At 33.6% G+C, this 24,457-nt stretch overlaps 10 non-coding genes across 10 annotated transcripts; all 10 read left to right on the top strand.

Moving 5' to 3' along the window:
* Nucleotides 1–338: 338 nt before the first annotated feature.
* LOC134591662 (U12 minor spliceosomal RNA) lies at nucleotides 339–481 on the top strand. Its single transcript, XR_010088403.1, has one exon. It is a non-coding gene; the product is annotated as a U12 minor spliceosomal RNA (small nuclear RNA).
* Nucleotides 482–7,905: 7,424 nt separating this feature from the next.
* LOC134591816 (U12 minor spliceosomal RNA) lies at nucleotides 7,906–8,048 on the top strand. The gene has a single exon (XR_010088534.1). It is a non-coding gene; the product is annotated as a U12 minor spliceosomal RNA (small nuclear RNA).
* A 1,861-nt stretch (nucleotides 8,049–9,909) lies between these two features.
* Nucleotides 9,910–10,052, top strand: LOC134591629 (U12 minor spliceosomal RNA). The gene has a single exon (XR_010088375.1). It is a non-coding gene; the product is annotated as a U12 minor spliceosomal RNA (small nuclear RNA).
* A 1,846-nt stretch (nucleotides 10,053–11,898) lies between these two features.
* LOC134591721 (U12 minor spliceosomal RNA) lies at nucleotides 11,899–12,041 on the top strand. The gene has a single exon (XR_010088452.1). It is a non-coding gene; the product is annotated as a U12 minor spliceosomal RNA (small nuclear RNA).
* Nucleotides 12,042–13,890: 1,849 nt separating this feature from the next.
* Nucleotides 13,891–14,033, top strand: LOC134591720 (U12 minor spliceosomal RNA). The gene has a single exon (XR_010088451.1). It is a non-coding gene; the product is annotated as a U12 minor spliceosomal RNA (small nuclear RNA).
* Nucleotides 14,034–15,884: 1,851 nt separating this feature from the next.
* Nucleotides 15,885–16,027, top strand: LOC134591790 (U12 minor spliceosomal RNA). The gene has a single exon (XR_010088513.1). It is a non-coding gene; the product is annotated as a U12 minor spliceosomal RNA (small nuclear RNA).
* A 1,849-nt stretch (nucleotides 16,028–17,876) lies between these two features.
* Nucleotides 17,877–18,019, top strand: LOC134591717 (U12 minor spliceosomal RNA). Its single transcript, XR_010088450.1, has one exon. It is a non-coding gene; the product is annotated as a U12 minor spliceosomal RNA (small nuclear RNA).
* A 1,856-nt stretch (nucleotides 18,020–19,875) lies between these two features.
* On the top strand, nucleotides 19,876–20,018 carry LOC134591643 (U12 minor spliceosomal RNA). The gene has a single exon (XR_010088387.1). It is a non-coding gene; the product is annotated as a U12 minor spliceosomal RNA (small nuclear RNA).
* A 1,854-nt stretch (nucleotides 20,019–21,872) lies between these two features.
* Nucleotides 21,873–22,015, top strand: LOC134591650 (U12 minor spliceosomal RNA). The gene has a single exon (XR_010088393.1). It is a non-coding gene; the product is annotated as a U12 minor spliceosomal RNA (small nuclear RNA).
* Nucleotides 22,016–23,868: 1,853 nt separating this feature from the next.
* Nucleotides 23,869–24,011, top strand: LOC134591642 (U12 minor spliceosomal RNA). The gene has a single exon (XR_010088386.1). It is a non-coding gene; the product is annotated as a U12 minor spliceosomal RNA (small nuclear RNA).
* Nucleotides 24,012–24,457: the final 446 nt, after the last annotated feature.

Genomic DNA, 24,457 nt, shown 5'->3' with positions numbered 1-24,457 from the left:
AAATGAGTCCAGTTGTTACATGTAATTACACATTCCAGTCTAGTAAACTGCCCAGGTTTACCTACATCATCTAGTATTTACACTGCAATTAGAGGTTAAGGGTGGCTATATGGAAATTCAAGTTACTTTATATTTGTATATTGCATGTGCCTATTTCCTTACATAGTAATTTAATTTCCGTTTGGAAAACAAAAATTAAATAGCTATATATCTCTTTTATTAGGAAATGGTTTGTTGGCCCAAATCCGTGTTAGTTTCATGAAAGTTTTTCAGTATGTCACACCAATTTCACTAAGAGGTACCCCAGAAACCATGCAGCGCATGTGGCTTTGTCATGTATGCCTTAAACTAATGAGTAAGGAAAATAACAAGTTGGGGTAATGCCTAACTTCAATATTATGACCAATTTTTGTTTGGGTATAGGTTACCCCTTGGAGGATCCACCTACTTTGTGGGACCTTTAGGTGCTGTGATCTGCCCTATCCTTGTGTCGTATAAAAATTAGATTAGTGGGAACCTTTTTGTATCCATATATCTTACATCATACTAGGACATGTGAGAAAAAAAATATACTTAGAATAGCAATTTTGTATAGGCCTATTTAATTGGCTACTTTCCTGCTCCTTTCTAAAATGATATTGTGTTGCCAATTCCAACCTGTCAGTGCAGCATGATGATTCATGAGCCCAAGAGACTAAGCAAAAAGCAATGCATACGAATGCGTATAGTGAGTGTTAGGAAGTGTACTAATAGTGCCAATACATTTTCATGCTATTGATAGCGTTTGGGCATTTGGCGGTTTGGGAGTTATTTCAGGAGTTTGTGGCGTAAAATCAGGGAAATAGAACATTGTTCAATGCCATGTTGTGATTAATGTACGAAATTTGAAATTAATGGTTTGACTTTGTTAATTTAAGGCTATTCGGTATTGAGGGAACTGATTTTTATGTTAAATTCATCTGGTTCAATTAAATCGCGCCTAATGAATGAATGAATTTCCATCGAAAATGAATGGAAAAATGGACAGATTTCTCTTCTGACAAAACCAATTTTTTTCCGTACAAATGCATTCATACGAAACAAAAATTTCGGAGGTCCCCAAATCTAGTTGACAACTATGTGAAGTGAAACATCCAAGCAATTAAAGCAATGTACAGAAAATGATATGGAAAGTAAAATTTTAAAATATCTCTTCTATTTTTGGAACAAATAAAGGCTTTTTCTTACTATAGAAAAAGCTGTTAACCCTTTCAGGACCGCGGACGGTTCAGGACCGTCAGCGGTAAAACGTGCGTTTGGACCGCTGACGGTCCTGAACCGTCATAGCGGAAAACGGGCTGCAGGAAGCGATCGAAGATCGCTCTTGCCAGTACAATGATGTTACTATCTGCCAGACATCCCAGGCAGATAGTAACAGCCAATTACGGTGTGTGAGCGATCCGCGATCGCTCACAATTGGCTGCTGTCAAAGTGGGTGTTACAAACACTCACTTTGACAGTGATCTCTGCCCCTCTCTCCTCTGTAGCGTTTTGTGAGGCGAGAGAGACAGAGATCGTGATAGTTTGTTGCAGCAGAGTGTTCCAGAGAGTTGTAAAAAGTATCAGCAGTGAATTAAAAATCCATTTTAACCCCTTCCCTGCCAGATCTGTTTCAGCAGTGCATTTGTACTGTCTGTCTTTTTTTTGCCCTTAAAGGGTTAAATTTGTTTTAAAAATATTTGTCTTAGTCTGTCTTAGTCTGTCTTAGTCCGTCTTAGTCTGTCGTAGTCTGTCTTAGTCTGTCGTAGTCTGTCGTAGTCAGTCAGTTTCCTTCCCCCAAATCTCCATTAGATTTTTGTGACAGGAGTTAGTTTAGGGATTGCTGTTTAGTCTGTTTTAGTAAAAAAAAAAAAAAAAAAAAAAAAGTATAAATTTTTTTTGTGTGTTTGTAATTTGTTTTAGTCGTGTGTAAAACATGCAGCGTATGTATAACTTGCAGGAGGCATATGCCTTCTTGGCGTCAGACTCTGACGCCACTGACACTGCGTCAGATTTTGACCCAGGTCAGTTTTCTGACATGTCTAGTCAAGACGACATGTCATCTGTGTGTGAGCCGGCTGAAGAAAGAAGCTGTGCTTCCTCTGCTATGCCAAATGTGGAGGAGGACTGGGTACCTCCACAGTTAGCCGAGCCCAACGTCCCCCCTTTTAGTGCCAACGCAGGCATTAATGTTAATGTGGATGGCTTCTCCCCAATGCAGTATGTAGAACTATTTTTAGGGGATACCATCTGGGAGGAGATTGCTTCCCAGACTAACTTGTATGCTACCCAATTTATTGACAACAATCCAGGTAGCTATACAGACAGGGAGCATGACTGGCATCCCACAGATGTCCCAGAGCTTAAAAAGTTCTGGGCTCTTACAATGCTCATGGGGATTATAAAAAAGCCATCGATTCGCTCATACTGGAGCATCAACCCAATAATGTCGAGTCCAGTATTCTCCCAAACCATGCCTAGAGCCAGATACAAGTTACTGCTGAGATTTTTAAATTTCAGTGACAATACCCTCTGTCACCCTAGAGATCACCCCCAATACGATAGGCTTTATAAAATACGCCCACTGCTAGACCATTTTCAGGACAAATTTTCGGATGTTTATACCCCCCAACAAAATTTATCCATAGATGAATCTCTAATGAAATACAAAGGGAGATTAGGGTTCAGAGAATACATCCCCTCAAAGCGCTCTAGGTATGGCATTAAACTGTACAAACTGTGTGAGAGCGAAAGCGGATACACATTTGCCTTTCGTGTATATGAGGGGAAAGATGGTCAACTGGACCCTCCTGACTGTCCTGACTCCCTGGGGACAAGTGGGAAACTTGTATGGGACCTACTAAACCCCTTGTTTAATAAAGGTTACCACCTTTATGTGGATAATTTTTATAGTAGTGTCCGTCTATTTAAAACACTTTATGCTTTACAGACACTGGCCTGCGGCACTGCCAGAAAAAATTCCAAAGACTTTCCACGATCTCTCATAGATGCAAAATTAAAAAAAGGCGAATGTAAAGCACTTCGGAAAGCTGAGGTGCTTGCACTAAAATTTAGGGACAGGAAGGATGTCCACATGCTCACCACCATCCATGACGAACGCATGTCCGACGTCTCTGTCCGGGGCAGAGTAGAGTCCAAACCGGTTTGCATCAGGGCGTATAATAAGTACATGGGTGGTGTTGATTTGGCTGATCAGCTGATGCAGCCGTATCTTATTTTATGAAAAACCAAAGCATGGTATAAAAAGGTGGCTATATATCTGATGCAAATAGCAACCCACAACTCATTTTTACTTTTTAAAAAAAATAATCCAGGGAAAATCACCTTTCTCCAATTTCAATTGAAAATAATTTCTTTAACAATTTATGGAGATGGACAAGTTCCAACAACGGTGCAAGCTGAGTCCAGACATTTTATTTTTAAGTTACCGCCAACTGCTAGAAAAAAACCCCCCCAGAAACGTTGCCGGGTCTGTTTTAAAAACGGGAAAAGGACAGACACCCCTTTTCACTGTCCTGATTGTCCTTCGAAACCAGGACTCTGTGTAGGAACATGTTTCAAGCTGTACCACACAGAACAGTTGTAAGAAGTGTTCCTGAATTTTTATTTTATTTTCTGTTTCTTTGGAAAGCAGCCATTTTTTTGTTAGTCAGTTTCCTTCCCCCAAATCTCCATTTAGATTCTATTTGCAGGAGTCAGTTTAAAGATTGCTGCTAAATGTACATTTGCTACCTGCACATTTGGCCTAACAAGTTTTCTGGCAGTAACACATAACCAGCTGTCCAAAACCAGATGACGTGTGCATAAAAACCAGAATAAAGAAAATACCACTACACTTTCTTTGGGGGGCAAAATGGTTGGGGGAAAGAAGTCAAAACACCCCATCCTCTATAACATTTGATGTCTACTTTATAAAAATATATACTATACATATTGGCATGATGGTAACATTAACTGGGGGGTACAAAAATATGTCAAACTGAAGATAGACCAAGCATACCTATATATCAAGTTGAAAAACTGACATGTACAAGTTCTGATTGTTGCCTTTTGGCCCCCAAACAACCCGGCAACCATATACATGGGGGGTATCACTGTACTCAAGAGATGTTGCTGAACATATTGGGCAGTGTTTGGCAGTGACACATAACAGGATCTGTTAATTCATGCCTAAAGTACAATGTGTGTGACAAAGAAACAAAAAAAGATTACTATCCAAAAGTTTGACAAAGGCTGGTGGTAGAATTCAGTGCATGAAAAGTGTTAAAATACCACAATTTAAAATGCCCTGGGTTGTCTACTTTTCAAAAATATATGGTTTGATGGGGGTAAAATACATTGGCTCAAATGGGACATGGGCGCAGGTTGATTACATGTCAAAATTCCAAGTTGGGAAACTGATAAGCGCACCTGCCAAACGTGGCCTTTTAGCCCCCAAAGAACCCGACAAGCCTATGCATGGGTGGTATCACTGTATTCAGGAGATCTTGCTGAACACATATTGGGGTGTTGTTTGGCAGTGACACATAACAGGATCTGATAATTCATGCCTAAAGTACAAGGTGTGTGAAAAAAACTGAAAAAAATTTACTAACTCAATGTTTGACAAAGCCTGGTGGTAGAATTAGTGCATGGAAAGTGTAAAAATTCCACCATGTGAAATACCCTAGGGTGTCTACTTTTCAAAAATATATGGTTTGATGGGGGTAAAATACATTGGCCGGCTTCAAAAATGTCCCAAATAGGACATGCATGCAGGTTGACTACATGTCAAAATTCCGAGCTGGGAAACTGATATGCGCACCTGCAAAATGTGGCCTTTTAGCCCCCAAACAACCCAAAACACCTATACATGGGGGGTATCCCTGTACTCGGGAGATGTTGCTGAACACATATTGGGGTGTTGTTTGGCAGTGACACATAACAGGATCTGTTAATTCATGCCTAAAGTACAATGTGTGTGAAAAAAACAGAAAGAAAATTACTAACTCAATGTTTGACAAAGCCTGGTGGTAGAATTAGTGCATGGAAAGTGTAAAAATTCCACCATGTGAAATACCCTAGGGTGTCTACTTTTCAAAAATATATGGTTTGATGGGGGTAAAATACATTGGCCGGCTTCAAAAATGTCCCAAATAGGACATGCATGCAGGTTGACTACATGTCAAAATTCCGAGCTGGGAAACTGATATGCGCACCTGCAAAATGTGGCCTTTTAGCCCCCAAACAACCCAAAACACCTATACATGGGGGGTATCCCTGTACTCGGGAGATGTTACTGAACACATATTGGGGTGTTGTTTGGCAGTGACACATAACAGGATCTGTTAATTCATGCCTAAAGTACAATGTGTGTGAAAAAAACAGAAAGAAAATTACTAACTCAATGTTTGACAAAGCCTGGTGGTAGAATTAGTGCATGGAAAGTGTAAAAATTCCACCATGTGAAATACCCTAGGGTGTCTACTTTTCAAAAATATATGGTTTGATGGGGGTAAAATACATTGGCCGGCTTCAAAAATGTCCCAAATAGGACATGCATGCAGGTTGACTACATGTCAAAATTCCAAGCTGGGAAACTGATATGCGCACCTGCAAAATGTGGCCTTTTAGCCCCCAAACAACCCAAAACACCTATACATGGGGGGTATCCCTGTACTCGGGAGATATTGCTAAACACATATTGGGGTGTTGTTTGGCAGTGACACATAACAGGATCTGTTAATTCATGCCTAAAGTACAATGTGTGTGAAAAAAACAGAAAAAAAATTACTAACTCAATGTTTGACAAAGCCTGGTGGTAGAATTAGTGCATGGAAAGTGTAAAAATCCCACCATGTGAAATACCCTAGGGTGTCTACTTTTCAAAAATATATGGTTTGATGGGGGTAAAATACATTGGCCGGCTTCAAAAATGTCCCAAATAGGACATGCATGCAGGTTGACTACATGTCAAAATTCCGAGCTGGGAAACTGATAAGCGCACCTGCAAAATGTGGCCTTTTAGCCCCCAAGCAACCCAATACACCTATACATGGGGGGTATCCCTGTACTCGGGAGATGTTGCTGAACACATATTGGGGTGTTGTTTGGTAGTGACACCTAACAAAATCTGTGAATTTATACCTGAATTGCAATTTATGTTAAAAAAATAAAAAAAATAAACTACCTATGCAAAGTTTGACAAAGGTTTATGGTAAAATGGCTGCATAGAAAGTATCAAAATATTCTTAGATGAATACCCTGGGTTATCTAGTTTAAGAAAAATATATACATGTGGGGTGTTTTTTGGAGATTTATGACATAACAGTGTTACAATGTCACTATTGATACATTTGAAAAATGTAAATTTTGAAACCGCAAGTTCCTACTTGTACTTATAGCCCTATAACTTGCAAATAAAAGCAAAAAAACACGTAAACATTGGGTGTTATTAAACTAAGGACAAAATGTTTAATCTATTTAGCAGTTTGTTTCATTCGATTTTGTAGATCAGTAAAATATTTTTTAAGTAGAAGTCAAAAAACACGTTTTTTTGGTTTTTTTTCACCATATTTTACTATTTTTTTCAAGTAAATGATATGAAATGATACAAATAATGGTATGTAAAGAAAGCCCTTCTTGTCCTGAAAAAAACAATATATAACTTGTATGGGAACAGTAAATGAGAGAGCGGAAAATTACAGCTAAACACAAACACCACAAAAGTGTTAAAATAGCTCTGGTCCTTAACGTACAAACATCGCAAAAACAGTCCGGTCCTGAAGGGGTTAAACAATAAGCAATAGAGCTATAATCACAACAGGAGCTTGCATGTCCATAATATGCCTGGTTAATAGACAAGCATTAAGGTTAAAGTGACATCATAATTTAATATTCCATTTTCCAAAAAATCAGTTTTATTAAACCTTGATTTACATGTTAGATGATTACTGCAATATTTATGAAATTTTTTTACAAAAATAGAATTGAAATGACATGACAGCAATTTCTAGAATAAAATATTCTTAAATGTGAACTTAATCATTTGCATAAATAACAGAGTAGGCGTGGCTTAACATACTGATTTTTTTTCAACAGAAAAGTTACCTTTTTCTTTGATTTTATTCCCAGGATCTCTTTTATTCTTTTTTTAAATTGATTTGTACGTATAACTATAACATACAACAATCAAGTCATAAAATTACATACATTCCTTCTCTCAAAGAGAAAGAAAAGGAAAAACACAAGAACAAGCCAGAAAAAGATATAAATTATATGTAACAATTTTCCAACATAATGTATTATTTTTCTACAACTTTGTTTGTTCTGGTCAGGAGATCTATATGATAGTGAATATTCATTTGCATAGTAAAAGTTTATTTCAATACTATATATGGTTTACATATATATATATCAATGTTGGTGTGTCCATGAATTCACTGAATCTTGGTTAGTGCCTAATGTTTGGAACTTAGACTAGTAATTTATTAGCTTTACATGACTAATATGTCTATTACAATATTTTCCCTTTTTTATTCCCATTGTAAAATGAGTCCAGTTGTTACATGTAATTACACATTCCAGTCTAGTAAACTGCCCAGGTTTACCTACATCATCTAGTATTTACACTGCAATTAGAGGTTAAGGGTGTCTATATGGAAATTCAAGTTACTTTATATTTGTATATTGCATGTGCTTATTTCCTTACATATTAATTTAATTTCCGTTTGGAAAACAAAAATTAAATAGCTATATATCTCTTTTATTAGGAAATGGTTTGTTGGCCCAAATCCGTGTTAGTTTCATGAAAGTTTTTCAGTATGTCACACCAATTTCACTAAGAGGTACCCCAGAAACCATGCAGCGCATGTGGCTTTGTCATGTATGCCTTAAACTAATGAGTAAGGAAAATAACAAGTTGGGGTAATGCCTAACTTCAATATTATGACCAATTTTAGTTTGGTTATAGGTTACCCCTTGGAGGATCCACCTACTTTGTGGGATCTCTAGGTGCTGTGATCTGCCCTATCCTTGTGTCGTATAAAAATTAGATTAGTGGGAACCTTTTTGTATCCATATATCTTACATCATACTAGGACATGTGAGAAAAAATATATACTTAGAATACCAATTTTGTATAGGCCTATTTAATTGGCTACTTTCCTGCTCCTTTCTAAAATGATATTGTGTTGCCAATTCCAACCTGTCAGTGCAGCATGATGATTCATGAGCCCAAGAGACTAAGCAAAAAGCAATGCATACGAATGCGTATAGTGAGTGTTCGGGAGTTTACTAATAGTGCCAATACATTTTCATGCTATTGATAGCGTTTGGGCATTTGGCGGTTTGGGAGTTATTTCAGGAGTTTGTGGCGTAAAATCAGGGAAATAGAACATTGTTCAATGCCATGTTGTGATCACTGTACGAAATTTGAAATTAATGGTTTGACTTTGTTAATTTAAGGCTATTCGGTATTGAGGGAACTGATTTTTATGTTAAATTCATCTGGTTCAATTAAATCGCGCCTAATGAATGAATTAATTTCCATCGGAAATGAATGGAAAAATGGACAGATTTCTCTTCTGACAAAACCAATTTTTTTCCGTACAAATGCATTCATACGAAAAAAAAATTTCGGAGGTGCCCAAATCTAGTTGACAACTATTTGAACCGAAACATCCATGCAATTAAGGCAATGTATAGAAAATGATATGGAAAGTAAAATTGTAAAATATCTATTCTATTTTTGGAACAAATAAAGGCTTTTTCTTACTATAGAAAAAGCTGGTAAACAATAAGCAATAGAGCTATAATCTCAACAGAACCTTGCATGTCAATAATATGCCTGGTTAATAGACAAGCATTAAGGTTAAAGTGACATCATAATTTAATATTCCATTTTCCAAAAAATCAGTTTTATTAAACCTTGATTTACATTGTAGATGATTACTGCAATATCTATCAAATTTGTTTACAAAAATAGAATTGAAATGACATGACAGCAATTTCTAGAGTAAAATATTCTTAAATGTGAACTTAATCATTTGCATAAATAACAGAGTAGGCGTGGCTTAACATACTGATTTTTTTCAACAGAAAAGTTACCTTTTTCTTTGATTTTATTCCCAGGATCTCTTTTATTCTTTTTTTAAATTGATTTGTACGTATGACTATAACATACAACAATCAAGTCATAAAATGACATACATTCCTTCTCTCAAAGAGAAAGAAAAGGAAAAACACAAGAACAAGCCAGAAAAAGATATAAATTATATGTAACAATTTTCCAACATAATGTATTATTTTTCTACAACTTTGTTTGTTCTGGTCAGGAGATCTATATGATATTGAATATTCATTTGCATAGTAAAAGTTTATTTCAATACTATATATTGTTTACATATATATATATATATATCAATGTTGGTGTGTCCATGAATTCACTGAATCTTGGTTAGTGCCTAATGTTTGGAACTTAGACTAGTAATTTATTAGCTTTACATGACTAATATGTCTATTACAATATTTTCCCTTTTTGATTCCCATTGTAAAATGAGTCCAGTTGTTACATGTAATTACACATTCCAGTCTAGTAAACTGCCCAGGTTTACCTACATCATCTAGTATTTACACTGCAATTAGAGGTTAAGGGTGGCTATATGGAAATTCAAGTTACTTTATATTTGTATATTGCATGTCCTTATTTCCTTACATATTAATTTAATTTCCGTTTGGAAAACAAAAATTAAATAGCTATATATCTTTTTTATTAGGAAATGGTTTGTTGGCCCAAATCCGTGTTAGTTTCATGAAAGTTTTTCAGTATGTCACACCAATTTCACTAAGAGGTACCCCAGAAACCATGCAGCGCATGTGGCTTTGTCATGTATGCCTTAAACTAATGAGTAAGGAAAATAACAAGTTGGGGTAATGCCTAACTTCAATATAATGGCCAATTTTTGTTTGGGTATAGGTTACCCCTTGGAGGATCCACCTACTTTGTGGGATCTCTAGGTGCTGTGATCTGCCCTATCCTTGTGTCGTATAAAAATTAGATTAGTGGGAACCTTTTTGTATCCCTATATCTTACATCATACTAGGACATGTGAGAAAAAAAATATACTTAGAATACCAATTTTGTATAGGCCTATTTAATTGGCTACTTTCCTGCTCCTTTCTAAAATGATATTGTGTTGCCAATTCCAACCTGTCAGTGCAGCATGATGATTCATGAGAGACTAAGCAAAAAGCAATGCATACGAATGCGTATAGTGAGTGTTCGGGAGTTTACTAATAGTGCCAATACATTTTCATGCTATTGATAGCGTTTGTGCATTTGGCGGTTTGGGAGTTATTTCAGGAGTTTGTGGCGTAAAATCAGGGAAATAGAACATTAGTCAATGCCATGTTGTGATCAATGTACGAAATTTGAAATTAATGGTTTGACTTTGTTAATTTAAGGCTATTCGGTATTGAGGGAACTGATTTTTAAGTTAAATTCATCTGGTTCAATTAAATCGCGCCTAATGAATGAATGAATTTCCATCGAAAATGAATGTAAAAATGGACAGATTTCTCTTCTGACAAAACCAATTTTTTCCGTACAAATGCATCCATACGAAACAAAAATTTCGGAGGTGCCCAAATCTAGTTGACAACTATTTGAACAAAAACATCCATGCAATTAAAGCAATGTACAGAAAATGATATGGAAAGTAAAATTGTAAAATATCTATTCTATTTTTGGAACAAATAAAGGCTTTTTCTTACTATAGAAAAAGCTGTTAAACAATAAGCAATAGAGCTATAATCACAATAGGACCTTGCATGTCAATAATATGCCTGGTTAATAGACAAGCATTAAGGTTAAAGTGACATCATAATTTAATATTCCATTTTCCAAAAAATCAGTTTTATTAAACCTTGATTTACATTGTAGATGATTACTGCAATATCTATCAAAATTTTTTACAAAAATAGAAATGAAATGACATGACAGCAATTTCTAGAGTAAAATATTCTTAAATGTGAACTTAATCATTTGCATAAATAACAGAGTAGGCGTGGCTTAACATACTGATTTTTTTCAACAGAAAAGTTACCTTTTTCTTTGATTTTATTCCCAGGATCTCTTTTATTCTTTTTTTAAATTGATTTGTACGTATAACTATAACATACAACAATCAAGTCATAATATGACATACATTCCTTCTCTCAAAGAGAAAGAAAAGGAAAAACACAAGAACAAGCCAGAAAAAGATATAAATTATATGTAACAATTTTCCAACATAATGTATTATTTTTCTACAACTTTGTTTGTTCTGGTCAGGAGATCTATATGATATTGAATATTCATTTGCATAGTAAAAGTTTATTTCAATACTATATATGGTTTACATGTATATATCAATGTTGGTGTGTCCATGAATTCACTGAATCTTGGTTAGTGCCTAATGTTTGGAACTTAGACTAGTAATTTATTAGCTTTACATGACTAGTATGTCTATTACAATATTTTCCCTTTTTGATTCCCATTGTAAAATGAGTCCAGTTGTTACATGTAATTACACATTCCAGTCTAGTAAACTGCCCAGGTTTACCTACATCATCTAGTATTTACACTGCAATTAGAGGTTAAGGGTGGCTATATGGAAATTCAAGTTACTTTATATTTGTATATTGCATGTGCTTATTTCCTTACATATTAATTTAATTTCCGTTTGGAAAACAAAAATTAAATAGTTATATATCTCTTTTATTAGGAAATGGTTTGTTGGCCCAAATCCGTGTTAGTTTCATGAAAGTATTTCAGTATGTCACACCAATTTCACTAAGAGGTACCCCAGAAACCATGCAGCGCATGTGGCTTTGTCATGTATGCCTTAAACTAATGAGTAAGGAAAATAACAAGTTGGGGTAATGCCTAACTTCAATATTATGACCAATTTTTGTTTGGGTATAGGTTACCCATTGGAGGATCCACCTACTTTGTGGGACCTCTAGGTGCTGTGATCTGCCCTATCCTTGTGTCGTGTAAAAATTAGATTAGTGGGAACATTTTTGTATCCATATATTTTACATCATACTAGGACATGTGAGAAAAAAATATACTTAGAATAGCAATTTTGTATAGGCCTATTTAATTGGCTACTTTCCTGCTCCTTTCTAAAATGATATTGTGTTGCCAATTCCAACCTGTCAGTGCAGCATGATGATTCATGAGCCCAAGAGACTAAGCAAAAAGCAATGTATACGAATGCGTATAGTGAGTGTTCAGGAGTTTACTAATAGTGCCAATACATTTTCATGCTATTGATAGCGTTTGGGCATTTGGCGGTTTGGGAGTTATTTCAGGAGTTTGTGGCGTAAAATCAGGGAAATAGAACATTGTTCAATGCCATGTTGTGATCAATGTACGAAATTTGAAATTAATGGTTTGACTTTGTTAATTTAAGGCTATTCGGTATTGAGGGAACTGATTTTTATGTTAAATTCATCTGGTTCAATTAAATCGCGCCAAATGAATGAATTTCCATCGAAAATGAATGGAAAAATGGACAGATTTCTCTTCTGACAAAACCAATTTTTTCCGTACAAATGCATTCATACGAAACAAAAATTTCGGAGGTGCCCAAATCTAGTTGACAACTATGTGAACTGAAACATCCAAGCAATTAAAGCAATGTACAGAAAAAGATATGGAAAGTAAAATTGTAAAATATCTCTTCTATTTTTGGAACAAATAAAGGCTTTTTCTTACAATAGAAAAAGCTGTTAAACAATAAGCAATAGAGCTATAATCACAACAGGAGCTTGCATGTCCATAATATGCCTGGTTAATAGACAAGCATTAAGGTTAAAGTGACATCATAATTTAATATTCCATTTTCCAAAAAATCAGTTTTATTAAACCTTGATTTACATGTTAGATGATTACTGCAATATTTATCAAAATTTTTTACAAAAATAGAATTGAAATGACATGACAGCAATTTCTAGAGTAAAATATTCTTAAATGTGAACTTAATCATTTGCATAAATAACAGAGTAGGCGTGGCTTAACATACTGATTTTTTTCAACAGAAAAGTTACCTTTTTCTTTGATTTTATTCCCAGGATCTCTTTTATTCTTTTTTTAAATTGATTTGTACGTATAACTATAACATACAACAATCAAGTCATAAAATGACATACATTCCTTCTCTCAAAGAGAAAGAAAAGGAAAAACACAAGAACAAGCCAGAAAAAGATATAAATTATATGTAACAATTTTCCAACATAATGTATTATTTTTCTACAACTTTGTTTGTTCTGGTCAGGAGATCTATATGATATTGAATATTCATTTGCATAGTAAAAGTTTATTTCAATACTATATATGGTTTACATATATATATATCAATGTTGGTGTGTCCATGAATTCACTGAATCTTGGTTAGTGCCTAATGTTTGGAACTTAGACTAGTAATTTATTAGCTTTACATGACTAATATGTCTATTACAATATTTTCCCTTTTTGATTCCCATTGTAAAATGAGTCTAGTTGTTACATGTAATTACACATTCCAGTCTAGTAAACTGCCCAGGTTTACCTACATCATCTAGTATTTACACTGCAATTAGAGGTTAAGGGTGGCTATATGGAAATTCAAGTTACTTTATATTTGTATATTGCATGTGCTTATTTCCTTACATATTAATTTAATTTCCGTTTGGAAAACAAAAATTAAATAGCTATATATCTCTTTTATTAGGAAATGGTTTGTTGGCCCAAATCCGTGTTAGTTTCATGAAAGTATTTCAGTATGTCACACCAATTTCACTAAGAGGTACCCCAGAAACCATGCAGCGCATGTGGCTTTGTCATGTATGCCTTAAACTAATGAGTAAGGAAAATAACAAGTTGGGGTAATGCCTAACTTCAATATTATGACCAATTTTTGTTTGGGTATAGGTTACCCATTGGAGGATCCACCTACTTTGTGGGACCTCTAGGTGCTGTGATCTGCCCTATCCTTGTGTCGTGTAAAAATTAGATTAGTGGGATCATTTTTGTATCCATATATTTTACATCATACTAGGACATGTGAGAAAAAAATATACTTCGAATAGCAATTTTGTATAGGCCTATTTAATTGGCTACTTTCCTGCTCCTTTTTAAAATGATATTGTGTTGCCAATTCCAACCTGTCAGTGCAGCATGATGATTCATGAGCCCAAGAGACTAAGCAAAAAGCAATGTATACGAATGCGTATAGTGAGTGTTCGGGAGTTTACTAATAGTGCCAATACATTTTCATGCTATTGATAGCGTTTGGGCATTTGGCGGTTTGGGAGTTATTTCAGGAGTTTGTGGCGTAAAATCAGGGAAATAGAACATTAGTCAATGCCATGTTGTGATCAATGTACGAAATTTGAAATTAATGGTTTGACTTTGTTAATTTAAGGCTATTCGGTATTGAGGGAACTGATTTTTAAGTTAAATTCATCTGGTTCAATTAAATCGCGCCTAATGAATGAATGAATTTCCATCGAAAATGAATGTAAAAATGGACAGATTTCTCTTCTGACAAAACCAATTTTTTCCGTACAAATGCATTCATACGAAACAAAAATTTCGGAGGTGCCCAAATCTAGTTGACAACTATTTGAACAAAAACATCCATGCAATTAAAGCAATGTACAGAAAATGATATGGAAAGTAAAATTGTAAAATATCTATTCTATTTTTGGAACAAATAAAGGCTTTTTCTTACTATAGAAAAAGCTGTTAAACAATAAGCAATAGAGCTATAATCACAATAGGACCTTGCATGTCAATAATATGCCTGGTTAATAGACAAGCATTAAGGTTAAAGTGACATCATAATTTAATATTCCATTTTCCAAAAAATCAGTTTTATTAAACCTTGATTTACATTGTAGATGATTACTGCAATATCTATCAAAATTTTTTACAAAAATAGAAATGAAATGACATGACAGCAATTTCTAGAGTAAAATATTCTTAAATGTGAACTTAATCATTTGCATAAATAACAGAGTAGGCGTGGCTTAACATACTGATTTTTTTCAACAGAAAAGTTACCTTTTTCTTTGATTTTATTCCCAGGATCTCTTTTATTCTTTTTTTAAATTGATTTGTACGTATAACTATAACATACAACAATCAAGTCATAATATGACATACATTCCTTCTCTCAAAGAGAAAGAAAAGGAAAAACACAAGAACAAGCCAGAAAAAGATATAAATTATATGTAACAATTTTCCAACATAATGTATTATTTTTCTACAACTTTGTTTGTTCTGGTCAGGAGATCTATATGATATTGAATATTCATTTGCATAGTAAAAGTTTATTTCAATACTATATATGGTTTACATGTATATATCAATGTTGGTGTGTCCATGAATTCACTGAATCTTGGTTAGTGCCTAATGTTTGGAACTTAGACTAGTAATTTATTAGCTTTACATGACTAGTATGTCTATTACAATATTTTCCCTTTTTGATTCCCATTGTAAAATGAGTCCAGTTGTTACATGTAATTACACATTCCAGTCTAGTAAACTGCCCAGGTTTACCTACATCATCTAGTATTTACACTGCAATTAGAGGTTAAGGGTGGCTATATGGAAATTCAAGTTACTTTATATTTGTATATTGCATGTGCTTATTTCCTTACATATTAATTTAATTTCCGTTTGGAAAACAAAAATTAAATAGTTATATATCTCTTTTATTAGGAAATGGTTTGTTGGCCCAAATCCGTGTTAGTTTCATGAAAGTATTTCAGTATGTCACACCAATTTCACTAAGAGGTACCCCAGAAACCATGCAGCGCATGTGGCTTTGTCATGTATGCCTTAAACTAATGAGTAAGGAAAATAACAAGTTGGGGTAATGCCTAACTTCAATATTATGACCAATTTTTGTTTGGGTATAGGTTACCCATTGGAGGATCCACCTACTTTGTGGTACCTCTAGGTGCTGTGATCTGCCCTATCCTTGTGTCGTGTAAAAATTAGATTAGTGGGAACATTTTTGTATCCATATATTTTACATCATACTAGGACATGTGAGAAAAAAATATACTTAGAATAGCAATTTTGTATAGGCCTATTTAATTGGCTACTTTCCTGCTCCTTTCTAAAATGATATTGTGTTGCCAATTCCAACCTGTCAGTGCAGCATGATGATTCATGAGCCCAAGAGACTAAGCAAAAAGCAATGTATACGAATGCGTATAGTGAGTGTTCGGGAGTTTACTAATAGTGCCAATACATTTTCATGCTATTGATAGCGTTTGGGCATTTGGCGGTTTGGGAGTTATTTCAGGAGTTTGTGGCGTAAAATCAGGGAAATAGAACATTGTTCAATGCCATGTTGTGATCAATGTACGAAATTTGAAATTAATGGTTTGACTTTGTTAATTTAAGGCTATTCGGTATTGAGGGAACTGATTTTTATGTTAAATTCATCTGGTTCAATTAAATCGCGCCAAATGAATGAATTTCCATCGAAAATGAATGGAAAAATGGACAGATTTCTCTTCTGACAAAACCAATTTTTTCCGTACAAATGCATTCATACGAAACAAAAATTTCGGAGGTGCCCAAATCTAGTTGACAACTATGTGAACTGAAACATCCAAGCAATTAAAGCAATGTACAGAAAAAGATATGGAAAGTAAAATTGTAAAATATCTCTTCTATTTTTGGAACAAATAAAGGCTTTTTCTTACAATAGAAAAAGCTGTTAAACAATAAGCAATAGAGCTATAATCACAACAGGAGCTTGCATGTCCATAATATGCCTGGTTAATAGACAAGCATTAAGGTTAAAGTGACATCATAATTTAATATTCCATTTTCCAAAAAATCAGTTTTATTAAACCTTGATTTACATGTTAGATGATTACTGCAATATTTATCAAAATTTTTTACAAAAATAGAATTGAAATGACATGACAGCAATTTCTAGAGTAAAATATTCTTAAATGTGAACTTAATCATTTGCATAAATAACAGAGTAGGCGTGGCTTAACATACTGATTTTTTTCAACAGAAAAGTTACCTTTTTCTTTGATTTTATTCCCAGGATCTCTTTTATTCTTTTTTTAAATTGATTTGTACGTATAACTATAACATACAACAATCAAGTCATAAAATGACATACATTCCTTCTCTCAAAGAGAAAGAAAAGGAAAAACACAAGAACAAGCCAGAAAAAGATATAAATTATATGTAACAATTTTCCAACATAATGTATTATTTTTCTACAACTTTGTTTGTTCTGGTCAGGAGATCTATAGGATATTGAATATTCATTTGCATAGTAAAAGTTTATTTCAATACTATATATGGTTTACATATATATATATCAATGTTGGTGTGTCCATGAATTCACTGAATCTTGGTTAGTGCCTAATGTTTGGAACTTAGACTAGTAATTTATTAGCTTTACATGACTAATATGTCTATTACAATATTTTCCCTTTTTGATTCCCATTGTAAAATGAGTCCAGTTGTTACATGTAATTACACATTCCAGTCTAGTAAACTGCCCAGGTTTACCTACATCATCTAGTATTTACACTGCAATTAGAGGTTAAGGGTGGCTATATGGAAATTCAAGTTACTTTATATTTGTATATTGCATGTGCTTATTTCCTTACATATTAATTTAATTTCCGTTTGGAAAACAAAAATTAAATAGCTATATATCTCTTTTATTAGGAAATGGTTTGTTGGCCCAAATCCGTGTTAGTTTCATGAAAGTATTTCAGTATGTCACACCAATTTCACTAAGAGGTACCCCAGAAACCATGCAGCGCATGTGGCTTTGTCATGTATGCCTTAAACTAATGAGTAAGGAAAATAACAAGTTGGGGTAATGCCTAACTTCAATATTATGACCAATTTTTGTTTGGGTATAGGTTACCCATTGGAGGATCCACCTACTTTGTGGGACCTCTAGGTGCTGTGATCTGCCCTATCCTTGTGTCGTGTAAAAATTAGATTAGTGGGATCATTTTTGTATCCATATATTTTACATCATACTAGGACATGTGAGAAAAAAATATACTTCGAATAGCAATTTTGTATAGGCCTATTTAATTGGCTACTTTCCTGCTCCTTTTTAAAATGATATTGTGTTGCCAATTCCAACCTGTCAGTGCAGCATGATGATTCATGAGCCCAAGAGACTAAGCAAAAAGCAATGTATACGAATGCGTATAGTGAGTGTTCGGGAGTTTACTAATAGTGCCAATACATTTTCATGCTATTGATAGCGTTTGGGCATTTGGCGGTTTGGGAGTTATTTCAGGAGTTTGTGGCGTAAAATCAGGGAAATAGAACATTGTTCAATGCCATGTTGTGATCAATGTACGAAATTTGAAATTAATGGTTTGACTTTGTTAATTTAAGGCTATTCGGTATTGAGGGAACTGATTTTTATGTTAAATTCATCTGGTTCATTTAAATCGCGCCTAATGAATGAATGAATTTCCATCGAAAATGAATGGAAAAATGGACAGATTTCTCTTCTGACAAAACCAATTTTTTTCCGTACAAATGCATTCATACGAAACAAAAATTTCGGAGGTGCCCAAATCTAGTTGACAACTATTTGAACCGAAACATCCATGCAATTAAAGCAATGTACAGAAAATGATATGGAAAGTAAAATTGTAAAATATCTATTCTATTTTTGGAACAAATAAATGATTTTTCTTACAATAGAAAAAGCTGTTAAACAATAAGCAATAGAGCTATAATCACAACAGGACCTTGCATGTCAATAATATGCCTGGTTAATAGACAAGCATTAAGGTTAAAGTGACATCATAATTTAATATTCCATTTTCCAAAAAATCAGTTTTATTAAACCTTGATTTACATTGTAGATGATTACTGCAATATCTATCAAAATTTTTTACAAAAATAGAATTGAAATGACATGACAGCAATTTCTAGAGTAAAATATTCTTAAATGTGAACTAAATAATTTGCATAAATAACAGAGTAGGCGTGGCTTAACATACTGATTTTTTTCAACAGAAAAGTTACCTTTTTCTTTGATTTTATTCCCAGGATCTCTTTTATTCTTTTTTTAAATTGATTTGTACGTATAACTATAACATACAACAATCAAGTCATAAAATGACATACATTCCTTCTCTCAAAGAGAAAGAAAAGGAAAAACACAAGAACAAGCCAGAAAAAGATATAAATTATATGTAACAATTTTCCAACATAATGTATTATTTTTCTACAACTTTGTTTGTTCTGGTCAGGAGATCTATATGATAGTGAATATTCATTTGCATAGTAAAAGTTTATTTCAATACTATATATGGTTTACATATATATATATATCAATGTTGGTGTGTCCATGAATTCACTGAATCTTGGTTAGTGCCTAATGTTTGGAACTTAGACTAGTAATTTATTAGCTTTACATGACTAATATGTCTATTACAATATTTTCCCTTTTTGATTCCCATTGTAAAATGAGTCCAGTTGTTACATGTAATTACACATTCCAGTCTAGTAAACTGCCCAGGTTTACCTACATCATCTAGTATTTACACTGCAATTAGAGGTTAAGGGTGGCTATATGGAAATTCAAGTTACTTTATATTTGTATATTGCATGTGCTTATTTCCTTACATATTAATTTAATTTCCGTTTGGAAAACAAAAATTAAATAGCTATATATCTCTTTTATTAGGAAATGGTTTGTTGGCCCAAATCCGTGTTAGTTTCATGAAAGTATTTCAGTATGTCACACCAATTTCACTAAGAGGTACCCCAGAAACCATGCAGCGCATGTGGCTTTGTCATGTATGCCTTAAACTAATGAGTAAGGAAAATAACAAGTTGGGGTAATGCCAAACTTCAATATTATGACCAATTTTTGTTTGGGTATAGGTTACCCCTTGGAGGATCCACCTACTTTGTGGGACCTCTAGGTGCTGTGATCTGCCCTATCCTTGTGTTGTATAAAAATTTGATTAGTGGGAACCTTTTTGTATCCATATATTTTACATCATACTAGGACATGTGAGAAAAAAATATACTTCGAATAGCAATTTTGTATAGGCCTATTTAATTGGCTACTTTCCTGCTCCTTTTTAAAATGATATTGTGTTGCCAATTCCAACCTGTCAGTGCAGCATGATGATTCATGAGCCCAAGAGACTAAGCAAAAAGCAATGTATACGAATGCGTATAGTGAGTGTTCGGGAGTTTACTAATAGTGCCAATACATTTTCATGCTATTGATAGCGTTTGGGCATTTGGCGGTTTGGGAGTTATTTCAGGAGTTTGTGGCGTAAAATCAGGGAAATAGAACATTGTTCAATGCCATGTTGTGATCAATGTACGAAATTTGAAATTAATGGTTTGACTTTGTTAATTTAAGGCTATTCGGTATTGAGGGAACTGATTTTTATGTTAAATTCATCTGGTTCATTTAAATCGCGCCTAATGAATGAATGAATTTCCATCGAAAATGAATGGAAAAATGGACAGATTTCTCTTCTGACAAAACCAATTTTTTTCCGTACAAATGCATTCATACGAAACAAAAATTTCGGAGGTGCCCAAATCTAGTTGACAACTATTTGAACCGAAACATCCATGCAATTAAAGCAATGTACAGAAAATGATATGGAAAGTAAAATTGTAAAATATCTATTCTATTTTTGGAACAAATAAATGCTTTTTCTTACAATAGAAAAAGCTGTTAAACAATAAGCAATAGAGCTATAATCACAACAGGACCTTGCATGTCAATAATATGCCTGGTTAATAGACAAGCATTAAGGTTAAAGTGACATCATAATTTAATATTCCATTTTCCAAAAAATCAGTTTTATTAAACCTTGATTTACATTGTAGATGATTACTGCAATATCTATCAAAATTTTTTACAAAAATAGAATTGAAATGACATGACAGCAATTTCTAGAGTAAAATATTCTTAAATGTGAACTAAATAATTTGCATAAATAACAGAGTAGGCGTGGCTTAACATACTGATTTTTTTCAACAGAAAAGTTACCTTTTTCTTTGATTTTATTCCCAGGATCTCTTTTATTCTTTTTTTAAATTGATTTGTACGTATAACTATAACATACAACAATCAAGTCATAAAATGACATACATTCCTTCTCTCAAAGAGAAAGAAAAGGAAAAACACAAGAACAAGCCAGAAAAAGATATAAATTATATGTAACAATTTTCCAACATAATGTATTATTTTTCTACAACTTTGTTTGTTCTGGTCAGGAGATCTATATGATAGTGAATATTCATTTGCATAGTAAAAGTTTATTTCAATACTATATATGGTTTACATATATATATATCAATGTTGGTGTGTCCATGAATTCACTGAATCTTGGTTAGTGCCTAATGTTTGGAACTTAGACTAGTAATTTATTAGCTTTACATGACTAATATGTCTATTACAATATTTTCCCTTTTTGATTCCCATTGTAAAATGAGTCCAGTTGTTACATGTAATTACACATTCCAGTCTAGTAAACTGCCCAGGTTTACCTACATCATCTAGTATTTACACTGCAATTAGAGGTTAAGGGTGGCTATATGGAAATTCAAGTTACTTTATATTTGTATATTGCATGTGCTTATTTCCTTACATATTAATTTAATTTCCGTTTGGAAAACAAAAATTAAATAGCTATATATCTCTTTTATTAGGAAATGGTTTGTTGGCCCAAATCCGTGTTAGTTTCATGAAAGTATTTCAGTATGTCACACCAATTTCACTAAGAGGTACCCCAGAAACCATGCAGCGCATGTGGCTTTGTCATGTATGCCTTAAACTAATGAGTAAGGAAAATAACAAGTTGGGGTAATGCCAAACTTCAATATTATGACCAATTTTTGTTTGGGTATAGGTTACTCCTTGGAGGATCCACCTACTTTGTGGGACCTCTAGGTGCTGTGATCTGCCCTATCCTTGTGTCGTATAAAAATTTGATTAGTGGGAACCTTTTTGTATCCATATATCTTACATCATACTAGGACATGTGAGAAAAAAAATATACTTAGAATAGCAATTTTGTATAGGCCTATTTAATTGGCTACTTTCCTACTCCTTTCTAAAATGATATTGTGTTGCCAATTCCAACCTGTCAGTGCAGCATGATGATTCATGAGCCCAAGAGACTAAGCAAAAAGCAATGCATACGAATGCGTATAGTGAGTGTTCGGGAGTTTACTAATAGTGCCAATACATTTTCATGCTATTGATAGCGTTTGGGCATTTGGCGGTTTGGGAGTTATTTCAGGAGTTTGTGGCGTAAAATCAGGGAAATAGAACATTGTTCAATGCCATGTTGTGATCAATGTACGAAATTTGAAATTAATGGTTTGACTTTGTTAATTTAAGGCTATTCGGTATTGAGGGAACTGATTTTTATGTTAAATTCATCTGGTTCAATTAAATCGCGCATAATGAATGAATGAATTTCCATCGAAAATGAATGTAAAAATGGACAGATTTCTCTTCTGACAAAACCAATTTTTTTCCGTACAAATGCATTCATACGAAACTAAAATTTCAGAGGTGCCCAAATCTAGTTGACAACTATTTGAACCGAAACATCCATGCAATTAAAGCAATGTACAGAAAATGATATGGAAAGTAAAATTGTAAAATATCTATTCTATTTTTGGAACAAATAAAGGCTTTTTCTTACTATAGAAAAAGCTGTTAAACAATAAGCAATAGAGCTATAATCACAACAGAACCTTGCATGTCAATAATATGCCTGGTTAATAGACAAGCATTAAGGTTAAAGTGACATCATAATTTAATATTCCATTTTCCAAAAAATCAGTTTTATTAAACCTTGATTTACATTGTAGATGATTACTGCAATATCTATCAAATTTGTTTACAAAAATAGAATTGAAATGACATGACAGCAATTTCTAGAGTAAAATATTCTTAAATGTGAACTTAATCATTTGCATAAATAACAGAGTAGGCGTGGCTTAACATACTGATTTTTTTCAACAGAAAAGTTACCTTTTTCTTTGATTTTATTCCCAGGATCTCTTTTATTCTTTTTTTAAATTGATTTGTACGTATAACTTTAACATACAACAATCAAGTCATAAAATGACATACATTCCTTCTCTCAAAGAGAAAGAAAAGGAAAAACACAAGAACAAGCCAGAAAAAGATATAAATTATATGTAACAATTTTCCAACATAATGTATTATTTTTCTACAACTTTGTTTGTTCTGGTCAGGAGATCTATATGATAGTGAATATTCATTTGCATAGTAAAAGTTTATTTCAATACTATATATGGTTTACATATATATATCAATGTTGGTATGTCCATGAATTCACTGAATCTTGGTTAGTGCCTAATGTTTGGAACTTAGACTAGTAATTTATTAGCTTTACATGACTAATATGTCTATTACAATATTTTCCCTTTTTGATTCCCATTGTAAAATGAGTCCAGTTGTTACATGTAATTACACATTCCAGTCTAGTAAACTGCCCAGGTCTACCTACATCATCTAGTATTTACACTGCAATTAGAGGTTAAGGGTGGCTATATGGAAATTCAAGTTACTTTATATTTGTATATTGCATGTGCCTATTTCCTTACATATTAATTTAATTTCCGTTTGGAAAACAAAAATTAAATAGCTATATATCTCTTTTATTAGGAAATGGTTTGTTGGCCCAAATCCGTGTTAGTTTCATGAAAGTATTTCAGTATGTCACACCAATTTCACTAAGAGGTACCCCAGAAACCATGCAGCGCATGTGGCTTTGTCATGTATGCCTTAAACTAATGAGTAAGGAAAATAACAAGTTGGGGTAATGCCAAACTTCAATATTATGACCAATTTTTGTTTGGGTATAGGTTACCCCTTGGAGGATCCACCTACTTTGTGGGACCTCTAGGTGCTGTGATCTGCCCTATCCTTGTGTTGTATAAAAATTTGATTAGTGGGAACCTTTTTGTATCCATATATCTTACATCATACTAGGACATGTGAGAAAAAAAATATACTTAGAATAGCAATTTTGTATAGGCCTATTTAATTGGCTACTTTCCTACTCCTTTCTAAAATGATATTGTGTTGCCAATTCCAACCTGTCAGTGCAGCATGATGATTCATGAGCCCAAGAGACTAAGCAAAAAGCAATGCATACGAATGCGTATAGTGAGTGTTCGGGAGTTTACTAATAGTGCCAATACATTTTCATGCTATTGATAGCGTTTGGGCATTTGGCGGTTTGGGAGTTATTTCAGGAGTTTGTGGCGTAAAATCAGGGAAATATAACATTGTTCAATGCCATGTTGTGATCAATGTACGAAATTTGAAATTAATGGTTTGACTTTGTTAATTTAAGGCTATTCGGT

The sequence above is a fragment of the Pelobates fuscus genome, chromosome 2 (genome assembly GCF_036172605.1).
Source record: "Pelobates fuscus isolate aPelFus1 chromosome 2, aPelFus1.pri, whole genome shotgun sequence".
Lineage (NCBI taxonomy): Eukaryota > Metazoa > Chordata > Amphibia > Anura > Pelobatidae > Pelobates > Pelobates fuscus.
This window is presented reverse-complemented; position numbering and strand designations above follow the sequence as displayed.